Source organism: Diceros bicornis, chromosome 4 (assembly GCF_020826845.1).
Source record: "Diceros bicornis minor isolate mBicDic1 chromosome 4, mDicBic1.mat.cur, whole genome shotgun sequence".
In the NCBI taxonomy this organism is placed as follows: Eukaryota; Metazoa; Chordata; class Mammalia; order Perissodactyla; family Rhinocerotidae; genus Diceros; species Diceros bicornis.
The window spans coordinates 102,421,734-102,446,544 of NC_080743.1; positions in this window are offsets into that span (position 1 = coordinate 102,421,734).

Below are 24,811 nucleotides of genomic sequence, written 5' to 3' on the forward strand. Positions count from 1 at the left end.
ACAAGTGACTGGAGGATGACTTGTGGGACCAAGAACTCCCCTGCTGATCATGTTAAGGACACCGCCTTTTGAACGTGGGATGTATGACAGAACACGAAAATTTTCTTGCACAAAAGGCCTAGGACTGCCCCCAACCTTCCTGCACCCACTCCTTTGCCCTTAAAAAGTCCTTTTCAACAGCCCATCAGGGAGAAGGATTTAACCTTTGTCTCCTGTCTCCCTGCTGGTCAACCTCGTAATAAAGCTTTTTCCCTTCTTCAGGAACGGGTATCTCATGGTTGGCTTAAGGGGTGCATTGGGCAATGAGCCCTTCCTCGGTTACAATACTTGGATGGGTTCCATGTTTTAGTTATTATGAATAATGATGCTATGAATATGGGTGTTAAAATATGTTTTGGAGAACACGCTTTCAACTGTTTAGGGGGTATATACCCAGAAGTGGAATTGCTGGGTCCTATATAATTATATTTTTAATTTTTTTTTGGAATTGTTATACTGATTTCTACAGCAACTGTATATTTTATATTCCCAAGACAGTGCACAAGGGTTCCAACTTCTCCACATCTTGGCCAACACTGGTTCTATTCTTTTTCTTACTCTTCTTCTTTTTATTTTTTCAATAGATGCCTTCCCAATGAATGTGAGGTGGTCTCTCACTGTGTTTCTGATTTGCATTTCCCTAATGATTACTGATGGTGAGCATCTTTTCATATGCCTGTTGGTCATTTGCAGATCTTCTTTGAGGAAATGTTTACTCATGTACTTTGTTCAATTTTGATTTGGCTTGTTTTTTGTTATTGAATTTAGGAGTTCTCTATCTATTCTGGATATTAAGGCCTTGTCAGATACATGGTTTGCAAATATGGTCTCCCATCCTGTGGGTTGTGCTTTTACTCTGTTGATAATGAATTTTGAGGCACAAAACTTTTAATATCCATGAAGTCCAGTGTGTGTATTTTCTTATTTTATTGCCTGCTCCTTGGATGTCATATCCATGAAATCATTACCAAATCCTATCTTGTAAAGTTTTGGCTTATGTTTTCTTCTATTATAGTAAATTCTCAGGTCCCCTCATCCTACTTGATCACAAACTCTGGGATGGGCTCAGCATTCTGTGTTGTAGGGGACCTCCACACGGTTCTAATGCACACTGGAGTTCGAGAACCACTGTCTTAGGAGAAGCCAGTCCTGGGTACAACATAGGGTTAGCAAGGATTCCTCTCTCACGAGGGAGTCTCCTGAGGCCCCATGGACAAAATAAGGATTCTCCTTTATAGCCACAGGAAGATCTATCGGCTCAACTCCAGGCAGCCGTCTTCAGGAATTTTTCCAATATGACCAGGAGCTCTGAAATTTAGGTTCAAAAAAGAAAAAACATAAAAGATTGGTTCAACGTTCAAGAAATTTTCCTGCTTCAGATTGAGGGTGGAGAAGTAGCTGAAACAGAGAAATTTTTCCCAGAACACTGATCTGTCATTTCTTGATGGAAACCACTGAGTTCTTTCAGTGGAACTAAACAATGACCAGGAAGGTTATGGTTAGTCTGATGTGTTAGAGGAGAAAGAAGCACAAAGATAAAGAAAATAAAACAAACAGGAGAGAGGGAGAGTGAGGAAGGGAGATAGACACAGCGACCATCAGTCAGAGGTGGTGAGAGGGGAAAAGGAATAGAAGATGCAGAGGGAGAGAAGCAGCTGCCACTCGGTAGGAAACACACCTGTTGACACTGTGCACGTGTGGCTTTCATAGAAAGGTGTAAGGTTTCTAAAAAGCAAAGAAAACAAAAACAAATCCATCCAATATAGTAATTTGTCCTAAATATTAATTGATCAGGTCTGATCACTCTGATGTCTTCCTTCTCCTTTATTTCACTCATGTCTCAAATTCTATGTCCTGCCCTTGTCTAAGGCTTCAGAAACACACCACAATTCAAACTGTCACAAGGTGAACCTTTTAAATCATTTCAACTTTTTCTTCCTTGCCCTTCTGCACAAAATAGATGCCTTACCGTGTTAGATTACCTTTCAAAAAAACTTTTAAATCCTTTATTTTTAAAAGTAGAGTTTTAGATTTACAGATAATTGAACAGAGAGTACATAGCGTTCCATACACCCACCGCACTGCCTCTCTCCTCTCTCCCAAGCCCCATATCCCCTATTATTAACACCTTGCATTAGTGTGATACGTTTGTTATAATGAATGAACAATATTGAAACGTTGTTATGAACTACAGTCCCTAGTTTGAAGGTCACCCTTTGTGTTGTACAGTTTCATGGGTTTTGACACACGTATAGTGACATGTAGCCACCATTACGTACAGAACAGTTTCACTACCCTAAAAATCCTCTGAGCATCAGATTAGCTCTTAATGGCTTTTTAAAATATTAACAATTGTCAGAATAACATAAATTTTTACGATGAAAAATGTTCCACAGGTGCTAAGTTTTGTTACTCTCACTATTACGATCACTATTAGAAATAATGAAAAAAGGAACCCCTATATAAATAGCAGAAATCATAGAATTTTAAAGATAAAAAGGATCTTGAAGATTAGGAAATTCCATATTCTTCAAGACCCTGCTCTCAGCTTTCTGTATCATTTATCTGCCGACTCCGCTGAGGACAAAGAAAGAAATTCATAAAGAAAAACAAAGCCAAAAACAAATTTTTGTTCTAAGTAGTCCTCTTGAGCCCAATTTGATCAAGCTTGGGTTCTTTTTCGTTGCCTCTTTGCATCAGGAACATAGTTACTAGCTAGAGCCTAATTTGAGAATATTCATTAGAAATGAAAGATGTCCTATCTAAGAACAGAATGGAATTCACTGAGGCTTTATTCTTGGGACATTTGCAGGAGTAAGTCAGGACATGCTATGAGAGTGATAAATAATTTCTCTATATTTTTCTTCTCTAAGACCATGGATTTCAGCCACACTTTATACCCACGTACTTTGCAACAATGAACAACAATTAAACAATGACCTTGAATATTTTGCCCTCAGATTCATTAGTCTTTAAAATATAAATTGAGCAATTTAAATCTAGATGAGTGGAAGACTACGGAGACTTCTAGAATGTCACGTTAGGTCCTTTAGAAGTGAAGAATTGACTTTATAAAGCATTTCTATTCCTTCTCATACCTTGACAATAGTGCTACTGTGACTGTTTTAAAGAAGATAATGGCAGGTTTTACTTTAATTTGCACCTTTTTTATAAAGTACATTTATGTAGTATTTCTCAGTCTCTTGAAAACTTCTATCATTAAGCTCAAACTTCATTTAAGTCACCAGACCTATTTGATGAAGGCGACACGAACATTTACTTGCAAACTCCTCAGAAAATCACTAATTTAACCTTTACTTTGGATGATCCATTGTAGAACTCAAACTGGATTTGCCAGGCCCCTCAAAAGGGCTCATAACTGTGTGCTTGTACATTTATCTGGGAAGATATTATCTGAGGGTAATTGTTCTTCCCAAAAGCTTTCTTTACCTCAAACAGCAATACTTTCAAAGTTTTAATGAAAATGTGGCCAATTTGGTGAAAACCAAGTGACTTAAGTTTGTTTTAGCATGCCAATGAAATTAAGAAAATAAGTATTTTAATTATTGTTATTGATTTTAAAAATCAGAAATGAGGAAAACAAACTTCTTTGTCAAAAGACACTTCTGCAAATGAAGTTGTCTGAAAAACTGACAGCTAGCCTCCCGTTTTAACCACTAAACCGTAAGAAATGTAATACCGTGGGCAAACAGTTGAGCGTTGTCGCCTGCACGAGTCCCCAGCGCTGTCGCCCCATCACGGCCACAGATCAGGGGAAGGAGCCGGCAGAGGGGAGACTGCTTCGCCCTCAGCATCCTTCCTTCCTGGGTCAGAACTCTGTCCCAGCTGCTCACTGTCTAGTCTTCTGGGGAAGCAGAGAATTCTTCTGGGGACACGACACATCGGGTGTTAAGGATGTCATCGTTCTTTTTAAAACAAATGTTACATCGCGTGACGCGCTTCTCAGGACAGGAGGAGCCGCCTCAAGGGAAGGCACATCATCTCCAGGAGCTGACGGTCATCCACGGAGAGCAGAGTCAAGGGCTGCAGAGCGCCAGCCCGCTCCCGCTCCCGCTCTCCGTCTCAGGGACACCTCGATCCCCACCCTCCTCCCAGCGCCCCCCCCAGCGTTTCCCATTGTAGCCTCGGAGGCCCGCGCATGCGCAGGACCGGCGCTCTGAGCGGCAGAGGCGCTGGGGAGCGGGAGAGCCCCTGGGCGCCTGCGCTGGAGGCGGGGTCCCTGGTGCGGAGGTGGCTGCCTCGGAGGTTTGTGTGGGGGGATGGGCGGTTTCTGGATCCTTCCTCCAGGATTTTCAGCGCTGGGGAGCTCTTCTTTCTGCAGTGTGGAGGAGCGGTGGGTAGGAGCGGCGCCCAGGTAGGCGGTGGGGGTCGGGCTCGGCGTGGAGATCGCCGCCGCAGATGGCGGGAGCGCGGTGTCGGGGGTGGGGGCCAGGGGACGGGGCTGCTGGCGGGCTGCCCCAGGCGGGGGAGGCCAACCTCTGTCCCTTGGAGGAGCAGAGGAGCGCCGCCTGGCCGGCGGGTCCCTCTGCTTTGGCGGGGCCTTACCTCGGTAGGGCCTCCTGCCCACCCAGCGGAGGTGCAGGGGGCGGCAGGGAGTCGCCTGCCCTCTGCGCGCGCCCTTGAGTTCACGCCCCCGGGACCCGGTCTAGGCCAGGTCTCCGTATCCCCGGGTGAACACTGCCCTTCAGAAGGTGGACTGTGGTCAGCCCTCCTCTGCCTGACTCTGCTCAGGCTATTGGGCTCCTCATTGCCTTCTTTAAACAAATAAATGTTCCTACTTCCTTGGGACCACCTTTATAGAAAAGCCTAATCTCATTTATGGTTTCTGATAATTGACTCTATATTTGCAAGGCAAACTTGAAACCTGTGAATTCTTGTAAACTGCATTTAATGAAAGGAGCTTTAAACAATCTTTGGTGCAAATTATGTAACTTCCCAATAATAACTCACCTTCTGTTAAGATTGAAGATTGATCAGTTGATGAGATCGATTGACATAATGTGTATGGAACTTAGGTTTCAGTGGAAAGGTTTTTCTTGGCAGTTGCTGCTAAAATTAAGATCGGATAAGGATGAGGTTTTTAGAAGTAGTATGTAGTGTGTGTTTTGTCTCCGTACTCATTTAGAATTGTAAGAATTTAGATTTGGAAAGCCCATAGAACAAGAATTTTGAAATTTTGATTTGACTGACAAGGTGAAAGGTCAAAAGGCCAAATACGGTAGGATTTCATTATATGATATTCTAGAAAAGATAAACCATAGGGAAAGACAACAGATAGTTGTCATTAGTTTTAATATTTAATCATTTAGTTTAATAGTTTAATCATTAGTTTTAATATTTCTCATTAAATAAATACATTTTAATGTTAGCATCCTAATTATGCTTTTGGATGATACCAGAAGTTAATAGCCTATTAAATTCTGCAGTAGGAACAAATGACAAGTTGGCTATTGGTGTCTTTGAAGTGTAAGTATTGGCGGTAATGACATTTTTAAATAAGATTTTTTGAATTCTGAACTACTGACTTTTTTGCTAGATCCTGTTGGACATGGCATATTGCAAGTTTCAAAAGGCTCTTTAAATTATTGTAGCAGGCTGAAGCTATTAAATTATAATGTAAGATCTTTATAGATGAAACAGGCGAAAATACAAAAAGACATTCATGATTTTATCTTTGTTAAAAAATCAGGTAAATCTTACCATATACATGAATGACTTTTCGCTAGACAGACCTGGAGTTGACAAGATGGACTCATTGGTATGGTGAACTTGTTTTGGAATGTTAAAATGGGAGAGGATATATAAGTTTTACCTGAGGGTGACCCAAGTTAATATGGTGGGTTTCGCTGTTTATATGCTCTTTCTGAGTTACAATCTTGATTAAACAGCTGGTCATAGACAGGCCAAGAAATTTGGACCATTTCATGTATCAATATATTAAGATGTCTTATGTCTCTCATAGTTTCTGATTTCAGGGTGTCTGGGAAAAACAGTTTCTCAACATAGCTACTTTGGAATATAATTTTGATTGTTGACTTATTGAATCATAGAACTGTTGAGTTGGAAATAATTTTAGTGATTGTAGATCCTAACCTCTTCATTTTCCAGGAGATGGAAAGTGAGGTTTCTCAAGTCGTCCATAGTCTGACTGCTACTTTAGTGGCAGGGTTGGAACTAAGTGCTCAGAGACTTGTCTCCAGATTCCTAGTACAGTGCTCTCTGTGCTACGTACTATTAAGTAGACAAACCGATGAGTTACCTTCCCAAATCATATATGTAGCCAGCAGGGTTGATTCTTTCCCATATGCATTTCTTTCCTTTCTTTTTTAAATAACTACTAACCACAATTAATTCATTCCCCTGCCATGTTTAATGACTATCCTTGTGTGTGTCTCCTCGAGCACACACGTGAAGGACTCCCTAGAATGGACACCTGCCTGTGAGTGGATTGCTGGGCCAGAGGCTGATGTGCATCTGCAACTTGACGAGCTGCAGCCAAATCATTCTCCGAAATTTTAACAATTTCCATTCCCGCCAACAGTGTCTCAGTCCTCCTTGCTCTGGGAATTGTCAGATCGGCATTGTCAGATTTTTGAATTTTTGCCAATCTGATGGGTGAGAAATGATGTATTTGTTTTCCTCTTTGTACAACTGTTTTGACAAATGCATGGAGCTGTGCAACTACCAAAATCAAGATACAGAACAGTTCCAGCACCCAGAACTCCCTTGAGTTGCTCTTTTGTAGTGAACTCTTCCCCCACCCTTAACCCCTGGCGACCAATGATCTGTTGTCTTTCCCTATGGTTTGTCTTTTCTAGAATATCATATAAATGGAATCCTACAGTATGTGGCCTTTTGAGTCTGGTTTCTTTCATTTAGCACAAGACATTTATTTGAGTGTTCATCCGTGTTGTTGCCTGTATCAGCAGTTCCTTCTGTTTTATTGCTGAACGTAGTATCCATTGTATGAATGTACAACAGTTTATCCATCCACCAGTTGAAGGACATTTGACTTATTTTCAGTATTGTGTTTTTTGACTATGAATAAAGCTGTTATAAATATTTGAAAACAAGTTTTTGTGTGAACATAAGTCTTCTTCTCTTAGGTGAGCACCTAGAAGTGGAATTGCTGGGTCACATGGTATGTGTATGTTTAACTTTATTTTAAAAACTGTTTGTGGTAGCAAAGTCATGGCCCACAAAGATGTTGTAATCCCTGGAACCTGGGAATACATTAGTTTACTTGGCAAAGGTGAATTAAGTTTGCAGATGGAATTAAGGTTGCTAATCAACTGACTTCAAAATAGGGAGATTATCCTGGATTATCCAGGTGGGCCCAGTGCATCACAAAGGCCCTTAAAAGGGAAAGAGAAGCAGGCGAGTAGAAAAAAGATGCAACAAGGGAAGCAGGGCCAGAGAGATGCAGAGTTCTTGGTCTTGAGGGTGGAGGAGGGGAGCCATAGGGTAAGGAATGTGGTGGTCTCTAGAAGCTGGAAAAGGCTAGGAAATGCATTAATCTTTAGAGTCTCCGAAAAAGAACCTAGCTCTGCCAACACCTTGATTTTAGCCCAAGGAGACCCGTGTCAGACTGCTAACCTACAGAACTGTAAAACAATAAATCTGAGTTGTTTTAAGCCATGAAATTTGTGCTAGTTTTTTACAGCAGCATAACAAACTCCACTTTAAAACTGTTTTCCAGGGGTCTGCCCCTTGTCTTAGTGGTTAAGTGTGTCCGATCCACTACTGGCGGCCCGGGTTCAGATCCGGGCGGGCACCGATGCACCGCTTCTCCGGCCATGCTGATGCCGCGTCCCACATACAGCAACTATAAAGATGTGCAACTATGACATACAACTATCTACTGGGGCTTTGGGGGGAAAAAAAAAAGGAGGAGGATTGGCATGGATGTTAGCTCAGGGTTGATCTTCCTCACAAAACAATAAATAAATAAAACTGTTTTCCAAAGAGGCTGAACCACTTTGTGTTCCCACACAATGTAGGAGTGTTCCAGTTACCTTCCATCCTCATTAACACTTGGTATGTTCATCCTCTTTAGTTCTAGTCATTCCAATAGGTACATAGCAGTATCTCAATGTGGTTTTTATGTGCATTTTTCTCACGATTAATGACGTTGAGCATCTTTTCATGTGCTTATTTGCCATCTGTGTATCTTCTTTGGTGAAGTGTCCAAATCTGTGTCCATTTTAAACTTGGATTTTCTTATTGCCGAGTTTTGAGAGTTCTTTATAGCCCTGTCAGATATGTGATTTGCAAAAGTCTTCTCCCAGTCTGTGGCGTGCCTTCTCCATCCTCTCACCAGTGTCTGTGGAAGGTCTGTGTAACGTAACTCGAGAGGCTCCACATGACCTTATTTTCCTTCGTTGAGAAACAGAGTGAGGTTGGAGAGCCTGAGTCCAATCAGACATTGATCAGAGTTGGGGCTGGGTCTCGCTTTTAGTAAACCGAGCCCTTCCACTTTCCCCCTGTTCCTGTTTGCTCTGCTCCCCTACCCTGCACAGGGGTCTGGTTCTAAATCTGGTAGATCTCTGTCTCTTCAGGTTTGGGAGCCCACAGAAAATTCAGCTACGCCCTTCAGATATCTCAGCGCAGCCCTCCAGCCTCCTACCTTCACAATATGGCACATTCCCTGAAGGTCAGACTAGCAGTATGTTGGACTCAGCCCACTTCCGCCACTTCTGGAGGTTTCACTTTGTTTTGTGGAAGCTTTTGGCCTAGTTCCCCAGATTCCTGTGTGGCACCAAACTTAGCACAGGTGCTTTGAGGAAGAGCAGTTGTGTGTCTGAAAGCCCTCAGGTTTCCTCTCCCACACCAGTCCTGCAGAATCACTGCAAGTTTGGCTAGTTTCTCTTTTCCCTAGCCGAGGCTCTGACTGAGCAAGCCAGATCCTCAGCAGGCACCCAGAATCAGAAAACGCCTGCAGGGGAAACAAAGATAAAAATCCTTGCTCACATAAAAGAGTTTTTCTTCTTTCTGGAATTTTAGTTGGTTGGTTCTGAAGTTCTCTGATGCTCTAAAAATATATTTATAATTTATCTGCCTGTGTCCAGTTTTGCAGCAGAAGTGCTTTCCTGTCCTGGTCTACTCTAAAACAGAAGTTCCCTTGTCATTAGTTTTTAACTCCATCAGTGATACATTGTCAGTATTATTATTGTTTTGTAAAGTCATGCTTTCAATGATTTATTCAGATGTTTACCCTTTTTTATCCTCACGATCCATTTTTACCTCTTAGCATTTCTTCTTCTATCAATATCTTTCTTCTTAAAGTATATTCTTTTTTACTTTTTAAGTTTTTTCCTTGAGGAAGATTAGCCCTGGGCTAACATCTGTGCCAATCTTCCTCTATTTTGTATGTGGGTCACCACTATGGCATGGCTGATGAGTGGTGTATATCCACACCTGGGATCCAAACCCACAAACCCAGGCCTTGGATGCAGAGTGTGCTGAACTTAAACCACTACACCAGGTGGCTGGCCCCCTTAAAGTACATTTTTTAGAAGTTCCTTGAGCATTTGTTCGTGGTAATACTCTTAGTAAATGTTTGCATAAAAATATTTTTAAGTCACCTTAGTTCTTGAGGTATGGTTTGATTGGGTATACACTGAAAGTTATTTTCTCTCTGTACCTTGAAGATTTAATCCAACTCTCTCTTGCCTTCCATTGTTAAGAAATGTATCATAGGTCTAAATGTATGTCTCCGTAAGTGTTCGGTTCCTCTGTGGGGCTTTGAATATCTTCTTTTTTATTTAGTGTTCTTTGCTTTCCCTGGATGGATCTGGCTCTAGATTTTTTTTTTTTTAATTGTGCTTGAGATGTATTCAGCTGCCTGAATCTAGAGTAGAAGTCTTTTATCAAATCTGTAAATTTCTGTTATTATGTCTAAATATTCCTTTAAATCATATATATATATTTATATTATTTCATTCAAATATATATAAACATACACATTCATTATATATTCATTAAATATATATTTATATTATTTAATTCAATATATTATACTATTCAATATAGTGATTTGTATTATTCAAAAAATATACATATATTATTTATATATATAGTTTCCTCTACTTGACCAAACTCAAGTCAGGCTCCTTTAAGCCCTATTCTTGTCTAGGCCTTGATCTTGGCCTATAATAACTACAGCCTCTGAGCACAAATGATTTCACTCCCCCCCACACACTTTATAAGACTTAAACACTGACATAGTTTCTAACAGCTGAAATCCACATCCCTAGGATTACCCCTGCCCCCTTAAAGTGCCTGCCTGAGAAAGCTCAAGGCAGCCAAAAGAATTGACTGTTCTGGCCAACACTCGATCATTGGCCCGTGACATTCCTTTCTTAGAGCATTCACCCAAAAGTGCTTACAACTGTGAATCTTTCCTCTGTCCTTTTGAGTTGTATGTGTGTCTCCTATAACTCAGGAGTGCATTTCTCAAGGTCCTGAGAGCCATTCCTTGAGATGAGGACAGGGTGTCTGTCTCCCAGACTCTGTGAGAGGAGAGAAGTGAAACTTGGTCATTTCCAACTAGCAGACACAACTGGCCAGATCACATTGCACTGACCAACACTCTGTAACTTTTCCCTCCCTGACTCTACTGAGCCCCTGCTCATCCCTCTGCCTGCTCCCTCATTCTCCCTTTCAAATGCCCAGTCACCTCTTTACAAATCAAATTGAGTTCAGTTCATCCTGTTCCTTCTTCCCTATTGCGGTAGTATATGCTTGATTAAAATCTGTCCTGACCACTTTAACTAGAGTCTGGCTTTGTGTATACTCTACATTTAACACACATACAGATAATCTCAGGCATATGCATAGATACGCATATACAAACGTAACCGTGGGCCCTCCAGGACCAGTTCAAGTGACCCCATCTTATCAACAGAGTAGTTAAGAGTTTTCTTTCAGGAACTGAGACCCCTCGTCCAGTTCAGACCAGTTGAGACCACCAACTCATCAACTGGGAGTTCACAAATGCTTTATATGTGACCTTTTTGACATCAAGGAGCTAAAAACTCCATTCTCCGATCATGGTACCACTGCCAATTTGTGAATACACATCCGATGAAGAGCCACGCAGCTTGACTTTGCTTGCGCAGATCATCAGTTACCTCACTTCTCCTTACTTCCAATCATGTACCTCCACATATCAGACCGCTGTGCCCTTCATCCCATAAATTGTGCCCCAAGACCTGGATCAGGGAGACAGATCTGAGACAAACACATGCTCCCTGTCTCCTTGCAGATCAATCTCACAAAATAAAGCTACACTTCATTTCCCAAAAGCTGATGCCAGAATAATTGGCTTTTTTAATGTGCGTTGGGCAAGAGAACCCCAATATTGTGCAGTAACATCAATACATATATATGCACTTACTGGTTGTTTTATCTTTTTTATTTTTTTGCTGAGGAGGATTCACCCTGAGCTAACATCTGTTGCCAATCTTCTTCTTTTTGCTGAGGAAGATTCACCCTGAGCTAACATCTGTGCCAGCCTTCCTCTATTTTGTATGTGGGTTGCCACCACAGCCTGGCCACTGATGAGTGGTGTAGGTCCACGCCCAGGAACTGCACCTGGACCACTGAAGTGGAGTTCTCTGAACTTAACCACTAGGCCATGGGACTAGCCCATCTCTAAATGTTTTGAAGATATTACTAGATATGCAGTTGAACTTTCACTATGATCTCTGGATTTCCTTGCTGCTCCTTTAGTCCCTCACTTCAGTGTATGTGTTTCTTGCTCCATCTTTCATGCTAGAGGAATTCCTCAAATATCGAGTGGTCCTTGGCTACCTGTTCATATGTCTGTGACGGGAAGAAAACAGCTGAGTAGGATCTCTGTGGGCCTGGTGGAGCCTGTGACTGTCTGGACTCAATGTTTCTTCAGGGGTGTTGAGTGTTGAACTGGTAACAGGCAAACAATCTTGGTGCCCACACTGATCTCTAACAACATACTTATTCCACACATTCCCACAATGACAGACATCCTCTGAACATGTGGAAATGCTGACAAGACACACCCACACCCACACACACACACTATTTGCAAATGACCAGCAGCGTTCAGACTGTAAACTACACGATAATGCACACTGATACTCAGAACATACACACTCACACACATACAGAGCACTCACTGTCTCAGAGACCACAGTGACTTGAACTCTCTAAACACACACACGTCAACAAAACACACCTTCACATAGATGCCATAATAGCCATGCACCCTGTGACCATACAGAATTGCTGAACACACACACATCCACACAACAAGGAACGTGGTCGTGCACGAGTGGGCTTGATGAAGAGGTTTTTCACACCTCAACATCAACATGGACACCCCAGGGCGAGAGGGAGAGGCAGAGGGCACAGGGAAAAAATGTGGGGAGCAGTCAGGAGGCACTTGCATAAAGCAAATATGATACTTGCAATGCTGGTTGTTAAATGACATATGACTCAGGGGTATGAGGACCCAAGAGGATCTGAAATGGTACAAAGGAGGTGACTGATACAAACCCATCACAAGATATTTAAATGTAAAGAACAGTGATATTTTATTTATTTATTTATTTTTATAATTTTATTTATTTATTTATTTTATTCCCCCAAATCCCCAGTAGATAGTTGTATGTCATAGCTACACATCCTTCTAGTTGCTGTATGTGGGACACGGCCTCAGCGTGGCCGGAGAAGCGGTGTGTCGGTGCACGGCTGGGATCCGAACCCAGGCTGCCAGCAGCAGAGTGCACGCACTTAACCGCTAAGCCCGGGGCCAGCCCAGAACAGTGATATTTTAAAAGGCACTGAAGAGAGTGCATCAAAGCTTAGATATAATTCCAAACAATGAATGACATGGAATTCTGGCCAGAGAACAGCCATTATTGCTGTTAAAATTCCTATTTAAATGTTTCTTTCAAAATTATAGAAATACTCCTTGAAAAATGACAAATATTCATTGGTTTAAAATATTTAAAACATTTCAGGGTAAAATGACTGCAGGTTCCACTTTTATTGAGTAGCTTTTCTTGGGCAGCTATAAAAGCTGAACAAAGCACACAGAACAGCTGTTTGAAGGGTTGTAGAAAATCCTGTGCAGACAGGACTTGAGGGTCTACAATCTCTGAGACGAGGGAAGCACAAAATTTGTGAGCACCATCTCCATGTGGCTTCTTCCCTAAGGCATTTGCTATTTCAACAGTGAGAGAAGAGAGTCTGAGCAGAAAGAGGAGGAAAAATGAACTGAAATTTGGTTCCAATGAAGTCCAGTAACAACTTCTTTTTTTTTTACAAAGATTTTATTTATTTATTTTTCCCCCAGTAGATAGTTGTATGTCATAGCTGCACATCTTTCTAGTTGCTGTATGTGGGACGAGGCCTCAGCATGGTCGGAGAAGCAGTGCGTCGGTGCGCATCCGGGATCCGAACCCGGGCTGCCAGCAGCGGAGCACGCGCACTTAACTGCTAAGCCAGGGGGCCGGCCCCAAGTCCAGTAACTTCTGCTTCTAGTCAGATGTGGTAAAGGCAGAGCAACAATTAAACATTGATTTAATAAATACCGTACGTTGGAAAACACCAAAGGGATGTGGAAGCAAAGAGGACTAGATGAAATAAAATTTCAAAAAGGAAAGAGCCTTTTTAGGTGAGATTGCCACACATGCCCTCACCTGGGGGAATTTGCTTAATCTGGACTCTGATAATCAGACCTGTCTTACCAGAAGACAATCGTAAGTACAGTCTGTCATAATTGATCTATGTTAGCTTTTAAATATCACAAGTTTTGTTTGGTTGTTAATTTTTACTGCCTCCACTAGGAGACTCTATGAAAGGAAAGACATTGTATCATTTGCCACACGATCTCCAGAACATTCTTCAGTTTGGGCTGTATGACTTCTATAAATACTTGTTAATTGTTGGTTTCCTGAATGCTATGGACTGAATGTCTATGTAATCCAATTTCATACGTTAAAATCCTAATCCCCGACCTGAGGGTATTTGGAATTGGGGCCTTTGGGAGTTAATTAGCTTAGATGAGGCCATGAGTGTGATGCCCCCATGATGGGATTAGTGCCCTTACAAGGAGATGGAGGGCCAGAGCTCTCTCTGCCAGATGAGGGTAGAGCAAGAAGCTGTCCTTCTGCAAAACAGGAAGAGAGCTCTCACCAAAAGCAAATCAGCTTGAACCTAGATCTTGAACATCCCAGTCTTCAGAACTGTGAGGAATGCACTTCTGTTGTTAAGAGTGTCCAGTCTAGGTATGGCCCGGTGGTGCAGTGGTTAAGTGTGGGTGCTCTGCTTTGGTGGCCCCAGGGTTCACAGGTTCAGATCCTGGGCATGCACCGATGCACCGCTTCTCAAACCATGCTGTGCCGGCATCCCATATAAAAAGTAGAGGAAGGTGGGCATTAGCCCAGGGCCAATCTTCCTCAGCAAAAAAGAGGAGGATTGGCATCAGATGTTAGCTCAGGGCTGATCTTCCTCACACACACACACACACAAAACCCAAAAATGCCCAGTCTAGGGGCCTGCCCCATGGTCTAGTGTTTAAGTTCACTGAGCTTCTCTTCGGTGGCCTGGGTTTGGTTCCTGGACACAGACCTACACCACTCATCAGCAGCCATGCTGTGGGGGTGACCCATATACAAAATAGAGGAAGACTGGCACGGATGTTAGCTCATGGTGAATCTTCCTCAGCAAAAATATAAATAAATAAAGTACCCAGTCTATGATATTTTTGTTACAGCATCCCATACTGACTAGGACACAGAGTGTGTGAATAAGTTCATTTAGATTGACGATCCTTCTTCTACATGACACGTTATTGCCAATGATTCCTAAATTGGTGTGAGTCAAATTTCCCTTAAGGATCATAAAGATATTAGGCCCTTCTCCATAGTTATGCACATATTGATACACAAGAAAACATGCATCAAGTGCTTTATTGACACCTTAGTCTCACACCTGATCCCATTGGCCTTCAGTGAACCTCAGTGTTGCAGTCAGTGTATTCCCCAAAGGGCAATAAAGGAAAGTCCTTGGACTGAAGAGGGGTTGGTATCCATCGTGCAGCTCCTGTCCTCTGCCCAGCCAGCTCTAGAGCAGGGTCAATTTTCAAGATGGGCTTTTCTCCAGGCAGCTCTGTCTTTCTCCCAGTCTGTTCTCATTTAGGATGATCTCACCAGGAGGAATGAGTGGAAATTGGGAGGGAAGAGCTACAGACGGCATCTCCCAGGGGAAATTCTTTGTGGTTACATGACCTAGAATATGGACACCTGACTGCTCTAAGGTGTCCTGAAAATGGAACCTTCTTATGTCTGCAATATCCTTCCACGTCCTCTTTCCCCTCCATCTCTCTGTTCTTGGTGGCCAAATTCCCTTGGCAATGACAATAAAAGAATGAAAGTAGGGAATGGCCCATTTCTAGTCTCAGAATTCTGTGAAATTTTACTGCCTATCCCCAGTCTCCAAGGACTGACACTCTTTTTATTCTTTTAAGATTAGATTACATTTTAATCTCCTTTAATCAGAGTTTTCTCTCATCCTTGTTATGTATATACATGTTCTAATACATAATATTGAAAACATTATTTTTGGCCCTGCAATCTCCAGATTCACTCATAGTTATTTTCTGATGGATGCATGCCTTTGTAATTATGTTTATAACTCCATTAAGTATAGAAATTGGCTAAGCGATGAGTAGTAATGTACTAATACAGGAAAATGGCCCATTTTTATTCAACATAAAGTTTCATGTTTTCATCAAGACAAATACGTGAATACTTAATTGTTCAGCAAAAACTCTGTGTACATGTAAGCAATTATAAATCTATTGTAGTTGGTTTACCTTGTTGATTATTCTTTGTTTCTGAATTGTGCATTCAGCATTTCCATGAACACTTTAGAGTCCTGCATCTTTATCCTACCATTTTATTTTTTTATTTTAATTTTTTGTTATAATTTTTATTTATTTTTCCCCCCAAAGCCCCAGTAGATAGTTGTATGTCATAGCTGCACATCCTTCTAGTTGCTGTATGTGGGATGTGGCCTCAGCATGGCCGGAGAAGCAGTGCGTCGGTGCGCGCCTGGGATTTGAACCTGGGCCGCCAGCAGCAGAGCACGCGCACTTAACCGCTAAGCCACGGGGCCGGCCCTATCCTACCATTTTAAATACTAGTCATCGACAAAAGTCCACATTACTCGTTCAGTTGTGTGCTAGTGGATGCTTTGTAGGGTGTCTTCCCAGGTACATTTTCACATGGTCATCGACAAAAGTCCACATTACTTGTTCAGTTGTGTGCTAAGGGGTCCTCCGTAGGGTGTCTTCCCGGGTACGTTTTCCAATGTGAACTCCAGCTGATGGCCTTGTGACACTGATATAAATACTGGTGTCTCCACAGATCATGGGGCCAATGATGTGTAGTCCTTTACAGAGTCATATATAACCTAATACTTTTTCATTCAATTAGTGTAAGGAATGCTGTGGAAAGTAGATTGGTGACAATTAATAAAAGACGATTGATTATGAACATGCTATTAGGGAGAAAAATTGAACGTCTGGCTATAAAGGGTTACTTTTTATGCAATTAATCAGCCACCCTAACAAACCCCGTTTATAGGCAGGTCTATATGTGTGTGTATATATATATATATATATATATATATATATATATATATATATATATATATAGTAGATTAAGATTATATCATCTATTAGTTTGAATGTGCTTTTGTAAAGTATGCCTTGTTTCTCTTGCCCTTTTGTACTGGGAGAAATATGGAATAGCTAGAAACTGACTGGATTACTCTGGTCTGAACTCAGATCGCATAGGGCTTGAATCGTTCAACAAATGAGCGATTAATGGCGGCTACATCACTGGGATCTCCTGAACCAACATCGCAGTCATACACCCTATAGTGGATATGGACTGTAGAATAGGACTGTGCTGTTTTCCCAAGGGTAACTTGTTCTGTTGATCAATATTTTGGATCAATAAGTGATAAAATATTTTGACTTGCTGGTCTAGATTTTAATCACTCAGAGGTTATTTTATTCTCTGAGGTCACCCCAACCAAAATTGTTAGTCCATTTAAGTTTTGTTATCCCTTGATTTGGCTTACCTTTGTTTTTTTTGAATTAATTGAAGCTCCATAGGGTCTTCTCGTCTTACTTTGTCATTCCCGCCTCTTCAGGGAAAGGTCAATTTCACTGATTAAAAGTAAGAGAGAGTAAAACCCTCGAGTGGCCGTTCATACAAGTCCTCATTTAGACAACAAATGATGATGTTGTCTTTGCAGGGTCCAGTCACTGTGGCCTTTACACCGTGTCACTGGGCAAGCAGTGCCTGTAATACCAGAAATGCCAGAGGAGATGCTTTTGGTAAACAGGTGGGGGCTGTGTTTGCCGAGTTTCTTTTACTTTATTAAGTCTTTCCTTGAATGCCTACCTGTGTTGGGTTAACAATTAATGTAATAAGTAATTGTTGGATTGAATTTATTTTATTGTTAACTTTCGGTGATGATCTGTTCTAAGATTATGCAAGGAGAAATAATTCTTGTTCCTCATAGTAACAGTAGTACTTTTATGAATTAATAGATTAATGCAGTATTAGATTAGCAGTTAGTTTCTGTGACTGAAATTAAGATAAGTATATTGTCGAACCTGAAGGCTTTCTTAATTGGTGGCTGAATTTAGGCCAACTAGGGTACGGTTTGTACTCCCTCTCTAAGGAAGGTTGTATCCTGTATCTAAAAGGTTGTACCTCTTTAGAGTTGGGTCTGGGGAAGGCAGGAGGCTGGACAAGTGTGGAGATGGCTCTGGCCCAGAGGGATGAGCAAGAGACACAGGGCACCTGCTGCCACACATGGCCACAGCAGACATCACAAATCAGTCACGACGTGCTGGGCTGCAGAGCCCAGAGAGCCCCCCAGTCCTCAACAAGGTGCACAGGGAAGCCACTCCCGGGCAGAGCAGGGGACTGTGATGAACCCATTTGCCGACCCAGCTTCCCTAAGACGTGCTCCAGGCCTCCTTTCCCCACTTACTCCGCCAGCTCCTCACTGTCCTCGAGACTCAGGCCTTCAAGGCCCGCCAGCAGGCTGCTCCAGCACTTCTCCTTCCTTACCATCGCCTCCCCTCTCTGCTCCCACTCTAGGTCCAGGGCAAGTTACCTATGGCTCCTGAGTGCTGCTCCTTGGCCTGGAAGGGCCTTCCTTCACCCCATCCACCCTGTGCACTCCTACTTACCCTTCAAGACTCGACTCCAGTGATGCCTCCTCAGGAAGCCCTCCCTGATGCTCCATCTCCCCAGGCCTGCTCTGGGCCACCACTCTGCCTTCTGTCCACGTCCGTCACTGCCTAGAACCTTGCTGGGCCCCGTTCTCTGGTCTTCATGTGTACCCCAGCCCCTCAGGTGGGAAGGAAATTCTTAGGCTCAGGGCAATGAAGCAGATTCCTAGACTGTGGTGACACTGCCCATCTCAGGAGAGGTCATTCTTTGGGCCTCTTCCAGCTTTGGCCCATTGCAGCTCAGGGGGAGCCAGGACACAGGGAGGCTGGCTCTGGGCCCAGCAGGTCACAGGGTGGGCCTAGGGAAAAGGCACAGGGGACCACACACAGGGGCTCAGGACAAAACTCCAAGTCAACAATACCCTTGCTAAGGGCAGCAGGGGCCAAAGGCAGCTGCACAGGCCACAGGAAGTGCTGGCGAGCTTTTCATCTGCTCAGAGAGTCCCAGGGCTGGATAGAAGGAACTCAGGAGGCCCATCTGAGGTGGAGGTCACCTCGGGGGCATGCAAGCAGAAGGTGAGGGTCCCACAGCAAGTGGAATCTGAAGAGCTGACCCTGAAACTCCTTGCAGCTCTAAAGTCTCCGAGTTGGAAGTCAGTCCTCTCTATCACAGCCTCTAGCTGCCCCCTCACAGGGTTGTGCCTCTCAAACACAGCTCCCAAGGCGAGAGGAGGCTGAGGGTGAAGGCAACCTCCTACCCGTGAGAACCGCTGTGATCACGGCCTCCCGCAAGGGGCCAAGGATGATGAGCAAGGGACAGAGGGACTGACCCACACGACTTCCCCTCGGATGCTGAACATGCTTGTGATTCACCAGGCCAATCAGTATCTGTCCTCCTCCTCCACTCCTCTCTCCCCAAAAGGACATGTCAGTGTTTACTATGACATCCACAGACACATCAAGGGCATCTGGGAAGAATCATGTGTACATCTGGAGAGAAGGGAACTGTGAAAAACAGTAATATCTGCATCCATGTGTGCAGATACCGACATCTACATGCAGCTGTCACCTTCCTCCAGCAGCCCTGGAATACTCCACAATCACGCTGGCAGGTTTTGGCACATGGTAGCCAAACCAACTGGTGGTGTCTCCGAGTGCCACCACTGCTGGGGCCTACCTTGATGTTGGGGGGAGGCAGGGTGCCATGCCCCATCTCACAAAAGTCTGGCTGGTGTCCAGGAGGGTCTCACAGCCTTCGACAATCATGCCCTCCATGGCTGTGTTTTCCTGGATGCTCTCTGTCTCGTTTACTTCATTGTACATTATCTTGTCAAGACAGAAAATGTCAGAGACAGGCTGACCCCATCTCTCAGGGAGAAGAGAATGCCAGGCCTCTGGCCAGACCTAGGAAGAAGGTCCACGTGGAACAGAGATGGCAAAACTGGGAGGCTAGGAGTACAGGAAACAACCTTTCTTCATTACTCTGCCCCCCACACCACTACTGGCCTTATCTCCATCCATAGAACTCCACCCACCCATCCTGCCTCAGGGCCTTTGCACTTACTATCTCCACCCCTCCGCCAATGCACGTTATACAGTTGCTTCATTAATGTTCGGGTCCTGGAATGGCTTAGTTTTGGAGCACCTGGCAATCCAGCTGGCTCACGGAAAGTCTGACTCCAGTAGGCTCCAGCACGTCTGGGGGGAGCAAGACACACCTTGCCCCTTAATCTGAGAATAAGGACAACTCTCCTATTTTTCCTGTTATGACTGCCGCAACACTCCTCCTCCAGGAGGTGGCGCCATTTAACTGCTTTTTAAAAAGAGCATTGGTGGTGGGGCCGGCCCCCTGGCTTAGCGGTTAAATGCGCACGCTCCGCTACTGGCGGCCCTGGTTCGGATCCTGGGCGCACACCGACACACTGCTTTTCCGGCCATGCTGAGGCCACGTCCCACATACAGCAACTAGAGGGATGTGCAACTATGATATACAACTATCTACTGGGGCTTTGGGGGAAAAAAGGAGGAGGACTGGCAATAGATGTTATCTCAGAGTTGGTCTTCCTAAGCAAAAAAAAAAAAAAAAGGATTAGCGTGGATGTTAGCTCAGGGCTGATCTTCCTCACACACACAAAAAAATAACATTGGTGGGAAAAGAGGTCTATGAGTTGCCAACTTTAAGAGCCTTGTTGGGTTTTCAGGAGTCTTAGGAAGATAGTAATTTTGTGGAGAGAAGCGTCTGGAGAAAGTACCCCACTTACTCCAAGAAAAGCACAAACCTCTTATTTGTCTGCTGATGCCTCAAATTCTACAACCACGACCAGATCACCAAGAGGGCTGGTTAATATGTGTGGCTTACGAAGTTCTCTAGTAGACACTGTCCAATTTAACCTTCCGAGCAATGAGAGATGACACTGGTCGAGCTGGATCGGTGATTAACGAACTCAGTGTGATGAGCAAATTACTGGGCCCTTCTGACCCTCAGTTTGCTCACCTGTAGAAGGTCAGAGTGAAGATGGAAGAGAATGCATTTCACGTGCTGACCTCAGGCCCAGCACACACGGCAGGTGCTTGAGTAAAGGGCCGTGATCACTGTTGGTAGTATCACTGGTTGCAAAGGTGTTATTATCCAACTATTATTACCCCTTGTTTTCTGGTTATCAGACTGGGGCATGGAAACGGGGTCTCTTCCTTAGAATCCTCAGTCCCTCCCTCCCAACAATGCTCTTCTCAGCAGCCCAGGCCCTAGCCCTCTTCTGGAAGGGATGGGGCACAGGAAGGCACCTTTCAAGGATATGCTAGTTCCCTGGATAGGGATTCATTTTTGGAAGTTAGCAAGATAAGCAGAACCATTTCTTTTGACGAGGGTGGGGATTTTGCTGAGGAGGGCTGTATTTGCTACAAACAAGGGGGCGATCCCACAGTAGCAACACTAGTTTCACTGTTAGACAAGTGCCAGCTGCAGCTGCTCAGGACTGCTGCCAGCCCCGGCTGGGGTTTGTGCTGAGAGCCACACCGTCCACGCAGCTGGGGAGGAGTTCCCAGGGCCACAGGCTCCCGGGGGAGCTGGAATTGACCTGGGTTACAGTGAGCCCAAGAGATGAGGTTCAGGAGAAAAAGCGGGATAAAGGCCAGAGGTAGGAGAGAGTCAGCCCCAGGGGAGGAGTGTTTCTGAGTAGAGCCAGGGAGGGTTTGTTATCTGATGGCTTCCTGCCTGGCTGGGAGCTTTCCTCAGTCCCCCAAGGGAGGGAGAGGGGAGGATGAAAGGGCTGCTGTCAGGGCTATAGAAAAACACTGTTCTGTACCACTAGGGCTGTGTTCAGCCCAGATGCAGGTGATCAGATGAGTAGGCTTAAGGAAAGGGGATCAGGATCGTAGGATAAATGCCTTGGCACCCATGTGCCTTCCTCGCTACTGCCCGCACCGGGACAGGGCATCCCACAGGGATGAGGAGCCTCCTTGGAGTCCCAAGTCTTCTCCTTGGGGAAGTGTGCAGGATTTGGCTGCTTGGGACACCAGAGGACTGGGGTCTCCACCCCACAATGGTTTTTGTTAGTCTACAAACACGTTCTGATTACATCTGCTCCCTGAATGATCCTCCACTCCTGAGCCTGTGCCCTGCCCTAGTCCAGCCTGGTCCCCCCTCTGCCCAGCTGGGAGACGTGGCCCTACTGGCTGCCTTTTGCTGGACTCGGGAAGCCATTTAGGGCACTGAGTGGTTGGCAGGGCTGGGGACTGGACCTCACCTGCTGCAGACTGAGACTCCTTTGCAGATTCTGCCAGGCCATGACTGAGTACCAGGCTGCTCATCATCTCTTGGCCTCCATAAGGTGCAGACCCCAGGGCTCAGCTCTTGGTACCCACCTCGTTCCTGCCTAAACCTACTCCCTTGGTGATCTCACCAGTCTTGTGCCTTTAAATACCATCTCTGAGCTGATGGCTCCTGAATGGCTCACTCCCTTACACTCCAGACTCAAACGCCCTCCTCCATCTTGTCCCCTCCACCACTGTTGTCCATCTCAAGTTCAACATGCCCCCAGTCAAGCTCCAGTGAAGCAAGAAAGACTCCCCCTCCACACCTGCCCCTCCTGCACCTTTCTCCATCTCGGTTAGCAACAACTCCAACCTTCTGCTTGCTCAGCCAAAAACTCTCCAATCACTCTTGCCTCCCATCTTCTCTCTCCTCACATCTAATGCATCAGAAACTCCTGTTGGTTCCATCTTCAAAACACACCCCGAATCTGAACCTCCTCCTTACCTCCACTGCCACCACCTGGTGCAGGCCCCCCGTCAACTGCTGCCTGGGCTGTTGTAGGCCCCTCCTCCCTGATCCCTCTGCTTCTGCCCTGGCAGAGGAAGGATTCCCCTGGGCTTTGGAGACTGAATGAGGGACAGCGGAGGGGCCTTGACCAGAGGGCTGGGGCCTCTGACACTGGACAAGTCTTGGGCTTGTCCACCCATGACACTGCTTGCTGTTGACTGCAGCCTTGGGCATATAAAGGCCCATCACCCAGGCCCCCCTCTGGGGCTCCTATACCACAGGTTGTGAGACACTGACACTGGAGAACAGAGGAAGTTGGCAGAGTGCCTGCGAGTCCCCGGGCAGATCCCTGTCCTGGCAGATGGGCACACGTGAGTGCCCAGGGCCCTTCCTCGAACCCCATCTGTGCCAAGGACAGCACACCACCCACACCATCCCACCAACTTTCCCCTGGGCTTGAGCTGTGAACTCCTCAGATTGCTCTGGGGACCCTGCTTCCAGGTGGGGCAGGCTGGGGTGCCCCAACACCCACCTCTTCGGATCCTAACCTGAACATGAGATTTTAGCATCTGGGGCTCAGGAAACTGCCACTGGGGAGCATCCTTAGTCCTGGCCTGTCCACTGGTGGGAGCACCTGGGAGCCGGGCTCACCCAGATAGCTACCCCAGTTTAGCCTTGGTGTTATCCAGGCTGTTGGCTCTATGTGCTCATGAAAAGTGGGCCAGGAGCTTGTGCAGTGTCAGAATGTGCCTGGGAATCTGCAGCAGGGAGAGGCAGGGGGACAGGGACAGAGGCAAGGATGAGGAAGTTCAGAGGGACAGGGAGACAGAGGCAACGAGAGAGACAGTGATGAAGCAAGTCTGAGAGAAAACAGCAATGTAGAGAGGGAGAGAGTGTGACCAAGTGGACGGAGAATGGTTCTCTCAGCTCCCAGCACTCCCACGAGCAAGGCTGAGGACGGACACCCACAGCACTTCTGATCTCAGACTCTAATGTGGAGGCCCTTCCAGGGTCTTGTCTGGGGCAAGAGCCCAGATCTTGAGGCTCTAAGCTGGGAGGAGAACGGGCCTGGAGGTGGGCTCAGGACCAAGAGGTCCCCCTCACCTTCCCACACTGCCTGCTCTGTGGAGCTGGACAGGCCTGCGGTCATCTGGGTCAGAGGCTGGCTCTAACCCCATTCTCCAGGCAGCCCAGAGCTGGGGCCTATTAAGGCCTGGGCCCTCGCCGCCATGGCCACATGGTGCCCCCAGCTGTGGCTTGCTGCCAGCTGGGGCCTTCACTGCCATGGACCCCCAGCAGACTCCCCAGGCATGTGCCCTCAAGGACAGGGCTAGGTGCCAGCTGGAACATGGGGTCAGTGAGGAAGATCTCCAGAACTCTCTCCTTGCAGTCACTTTGGCCTCATAGTGCTTCAGCAGCTTGTCAAAGTTACTGTTCTGCTTGCAGTGGGCCAGGATCTGCAGGCTGTACTGGTGGCTGGAGACCAACTCCTGATAGAAATTGACCATGGGCAGCAGGATGTCTAATGGGTCTGCACGAGGAGTGGCTCCACAAGCCCTTGGTCACCCAGCCCCACCCACAGAGGTCAAGACCAAGTTCAGAGCTCCCACCCAGAGACACCCTTGCCTTTGGGGATGACTCTGGCACCACTGCCCTATCCAGGGCCAGATAGGTGGCCCCAGGCATCGGGACACCATCAGAGTCACAGATCTTTATAGACATGGGGCCCCATCTTGTCTGACACCTGTGTATTGGAAGGTCGGAGAGGGCTGTTGTGGGTGCTGTGGTGTGCCTCGCCGCCTGAAGGGCCTGAAGGGCCACCCAGCTGCAGTTTTGGGGGTTCAGCTGAGGCCTCTGTGGTCACTGAATTGCAGCTCCATATCCCCCTCAGCCCTGGCTCCCCCAAGAGGTCTCCCTCCCAGAGTACCCCACAAGTGACAGAAGTGACCCATCCGAGGTCATAAGGTGAGTCAGTAGCTGGCCTGGAACCAGGTCTCCTGAGTCCCCCATCCCAGGGCTTCTATCCACAAGACATGCCCTCCCGAGTCACGTCCCTTCAGCTGTCTGTCCCTTTATCCATGTGTCCCTGTCCTTCCACACCTCCCCAGGCTCAGCAACTTGGGTCTGCTGCTGGCCTGCTCTGTCCCAACCTCTTGGAAACACAATACCCTGCCTTCCAGCCCCCAAAAGCCCAGCCAGTCTCCCCAAACCTGCCCTTCAGTACTTGATTGGCAGGGATGGGTCCA